Source organism: Piliocolobus tephrosceles, chromosome 4 (assembly GCF_002776525.5).
Source record: "Piliocolobus tephrosceles isolate RC106 chromosome 4, ASM277652v3, whole genome shotgun sequence".
NCBI lineage: Eukaryota > Metazoa > Chordata > Mammalia > Primates > Cercopithecidae > Piliocolobus > Piliocolobus tephrosceles.
In genome coordinates, this window is record NC_045437.1 from 106,079,552 (window position 1) to 106,084,333 (window position 4,782).

Sequence of the window (4,782 nt, forward strand, 5' to 3'; positions counted from 1 at the left end):
TAAGGTCAATATGTCAACACAGACAATGCGAAGGTTTTCCAAGTTTCTGATGAGGTGAATCAAGGTGGACAACTGGAATCTATGGTCACTGAATCTGCAGGAATTAAGAAGCAGCAGATAGTGACACTGCCTGTCATGGCTTATACCCTCCAATCCCTTGCGGTGTTGGCTCTGCTAGAGCCAGGCCTGCTGGTCACTGTGTTTTGAAAGCACCTCCGGCCGCCAAGACCAAGATGGCTGTGAGACTCGGCGCCTTCCTCAAGAATGCCTGGGACAAGGAGCCAGTGCTGGTCGTGTCCTTCGTCACTGGGGGCCTTGCTATAATTATGCCCCTATTCAGCCCCTACTTCAAGTACTCCATCATGATCAACGAGGCCACGCCCCACAACTACCCAGTGCCCGTCCGCGATGATGGGAACATGCCGGACGTGCCCAGCCACCCGCAGGACCCTCAGGGCCCCAGCCTGGAGTGGCTGAAGAAACCGTGAGCACCTTCACTGACAGAGGCGGCCCCTCCCACAGCTCCCAATAAAAATGTGAAAACCAAAAAAAAAAAAAAAAAAGGAAAGAAAGAAAGCACCCCCAACAGCAGCTGCCAATCCTACTGCCTCTGTGTGCTCAGACATGGGAAGACCTGTGTCTCCTGGTGAACATATGACTTCTTTGGAGACTTGAAAATGATTGGCCTTGCTGTGCTGCTGACAGTTTTTTACCCAGTAGATTAAGTTTCAGAGATCATGAGGCAAACTAAGTTTCAGAGGTCATGAAGCAAACACTACGATTTTGATTTCAACTTTAAAAACGTCTTAAGTGTCATCTTTTAGTCTCCTAAATCATTTTCACTGAACAGTTCAATAGGACCTGCAGTGTCTTCACGGCATAACAGGCTTTAGCCTAAGGCTCAAACTGAGATTCAGACACATCTGGTATATTGCACAGAGACTCAGAAGAAATGGATGGCATCCTCTTTGAGAAGAGTTTAATAAGAACTATTTACAAATGTGTGGGCTGAGTATAGAAAACTCTCAAGGATGGTGTGGTTCCCCAGAGACTATAAGAGCAGAAGCTATTACCACCTTTTGGCACGAAGGAAAATGGGGAGGGAGCAGTTTGTGGAACCTAGAGATCAAGACCAGAGCTGTGGGAGCTGGCATTCAGCATCTCTGTTAGAGGTTGGTCAGAGTTCTTGGAAAAACATCTCACTGAAAGGAAAGCAAAAGGAAACTCAAAAGGCTTGTTGATCTTGACATAAGCACATGACTGATTCCCTTAGGAGTCTCCCAGAAATAACTAGAGGAGTGAGAAGGAAGAGGGATCATGCCTGTGTGTGAAGGTGAAGCCACAGCCTGTGAAATGTGAGTTATTGTTAATATGACCTATGCTGAGACTGGGCCACCTACGGAGCTGGGGCCCCATTCTCCTGAAATCCTCGAGCCATGAGCAGTGGAGGCTTACATAAGAGCATCTGCCAGAACCTCAGCCAGCCCAGAGTAGTTCATGTTTTTGTACTTTGAGTTTTAATTCCACAAGTAAAATATTTCTCTTTAAGAAATCAGAAAGAATCGTGTCTCATTTTATTTTTGAGTAGTAACTTTCCAAACAACCAGATACCTAGCAGCTCCTTTTCCTTCCTTCCCCAGGCTTCCACTATCACCTTACCCTTAGCTTCCATCTTTCCTTGTGACATGAGGAATTGCTGAGGATTTAGCTCACTACAAATCCAGCACTTCAACTTTCCTTGGGGGACAATTTGGCAGATTGAGCCCTTTTTGACTTATTTTTAGCCACTGATTTCTGATGCATCCTTTCTTCTTGTCATAACCGGGGAAATGTCAGGACCTTTGTTTTGAAATACTAAAGGGCACTATTTTTCAAGGTTGTTAATACCTTCAAGGTGGAATTGGGAACACTGAGTGCTTGCCTTAATTGTACCCGCACCCCCAAGTTGGCATATAACCTGGAGGCTCTTTCTTGGAAAGAACGCTTTTTGTGGAAATGATGCCAAGGAAGAATAAAAGTAGTTTATCAGAGGGAAGTGTTTCATGCTAATGAAGAATTAGAATCACAGCAGCATCAACCCAGGCTGACACAGAGTAGGTGCTGGCTGAGTGTTACCTGAACAAGTCTATCCTGCCGGAAAGTTGGGCTCTTATTACCACTGACATGAACTGTCCAGTGCTGGACCAGGGCACCCAGGAGTCAGGACCATAGACATAGGCTATTCTATTTGATAACATCTGGAACAATCTATGCATTCACAAGGTGTTTGGTGGACTTTAGGAGTTTCTTTGTTGTCATTCTTCCACCTATGCCATGACCTCTTCCTTTTTTTCTATCTCTGTGTCACTCCAGTTCACTTCTCTTCCCAATTTTGGCTTGTTTAGCCTTCATTCCTCAAACATGGCCAAAAATCCCATAGACTTTAAGAGCATGAAGATGCATTAGCAACTTTGTATTCCAATGCCCTCATTTTACAGATGAAGAAATTGAAGATTAATCATGTCACATGATTGGCTCAAGGTTATATAACTAGAATATTTATAATTATATGAGTGTAACTATAATTATTATATAAATAAGTAAAAATTAATTATTTACCATGTGCCAGACACTGCTAAAGTAATTTACAAATATCACTTAATCCTTTCAGTGAATGAAAAGGTAGGTATATGTGATGGTTGTTTTGATGGGTCAACTTGGCCAGCCCAGTCTCCATTATTCAATCAAGTTGCTATTCTGGGAGGACTGGCATCAGGAAGATGGCAGAATGGGACTCTCTCATGCTTATCCCCCACAATTTGAACAACTACCCATGCACAAACATACCTTCACAAGAACTAAGGAATCAGGAGAGATTACAGCATCTGGAGGTAACACAGAAATAAGAGAAGATGCATTGAAGAGTACAGGAAGAACAGTTTTACATTACTCTCACCACCAACCCCAGGCAGCACAACATGTAGATAGAAACCTCCTGTGTATGGGAAGAATGAGGTGAGTACTGAACTTTGCCATTGACTCTAACACCAGGCCCACCCCAATAAAAACCAACAGTGGCAGGTCCCCATAGCCCCAGGTTTCAGACTGGTACCCATGGACTGAGCTTCCAGGTTCACCCCAGTTGCCATGGGGGATCCCATAGTTTCAGGCCTGCCCTGTGAATTTCATCTCCAGGCCTTTCCCACCTTCAGGCTGACCCTGGCAGCCACAGGTTCCAAACCAACCTCAGCACTTGGTCAACCTCAGCAGCCCTGAACTTCAAGCCTACCCTAGTTCCAGGCCATCCCCCACAAACTCAGGCTCCAGGCCACCCCCAAAGCCACAGGCTGACCCCCAGAGCCCAGACTCTTGGCCAGTATCCATGGACTGAGCCTCCAGGATTACCCTGGTGCCGGATCTGATCCTGCAGTACCAGGCCTGCCTGGTAGATGAAGTCTCTGGGCCTGTCCCACTGCCAGGCTTGATCCCAGTGACCCTACGCCCCAGCACCAGTCCCAGCAGCTCCAGACTTTAGGCCTTCCACAGTGCCAAGCCAGCCCCTCATGGACTCAGACTGTAGGGCCACCTCAGGGCCAAGCTGGCCCCAGTGACCAGAGACTTTGGATTGCCACCAGAACCAGGCTGGCCCACCTCAACACCAAGACAGCCCCTGAAGTCCTAGTCACCAGACCACCACCTGCAGACCCAGCCTCCAGGTTGGCTTCCTATGGATACAGGTTCCAGGCTTACCTAGAACCAGGCCAGCCCCTACAGCCCCAGGCTCCAGCCCAGCTCATTTCCAGACTGTCCTTGAGCCAAGTTAGCCACTAGAGCCCCCATACCAAGTCTGTGCTCCTGGCCTTAGGCATCAGGCTGGCACCCATGGACACAGACTCTAGGCTTGCCCAGTGCCAGGCCAGTCCCTGGAAATTCAAACTGTAGCAGCCCAGGGTCCAGGTCTCCTTCAGCAGACTGAGTTTAGGTCCACCCCAGTAGAGCATAGTCCCAGGCCACCCACCACAGACTAAGGCTCCAGGCCCATTCCTAGAGCCAGCACCCATACCCACCCCCTTAGACTCAGGCCTGCCCCAGTGCCAGGACAACTCCCATGGATTCAGACTCCAGGCCCAACCCAGTGAGCCCAGGTGTGAGGTCCGTCCCAGTATCTAGCTGGCTCCTACAGACTCAGGTTCAAGGCTCACCCCAGTACCAGGTCAGATATTATGGACCCAGGATCCAGGTCAGCCCCCACAGACATAGGATACAGGTGCATACTTGTTGACCCAGCCTCAAGGCCTACTTCTATGGACCCAGTTAGCAGATATACCCCCATGGTTCTAGGCTTCAGGCCCACCCACCTGCTGACCCAAGACCAGGACAGCTGACCTAAGGACTCCAACAACAAACCAGTCTATGAACCATGCCACATAGCCGACCTAGAATCTCTGAATTGGCTGAGTGGTAAAGAGCTTTCTTAAAGCCATTCTGTAAAGACTGCATTAGGTTCTTATTTCTTCAATTGTGTGGACATCAATTTAGGCAACAAGAAACATGAAAAACCAAGAAAATATACCACTACCAAAAGAACACAACAATCTCCTAATGGCTATTCTATTTGTTATCTGTTATTCTTGTATTTGCCTCTATTTTGTTGTATAATGCAGACTTTAACAGCAAGGAAATAGCCATCTGTTTTTTTTTTTTTTTTTTTTTTTTTTTTTTTGTGAATAGCCCTTTATTATGGGGACCCAAACTATAAAAACTATATTTGCTACTGGTTCTGCTTTTCTAGCAGGACCCAAT

At 47.1% G+C, this 4,782-nt stretch overlaps 1 pseudogene; it reads left to right on the forward strand.

The window, feature by feature from the left end:
• The first annotated feature begins 233 nt into the window (after positions 1 to 233).
• Positions 234 to 542, forward strand: LOC111542626 (annotated as a pseudogene).
• The last annotated feature ends 4,240 nt before the right edge of the window (positions 543 to 4,782 follow it).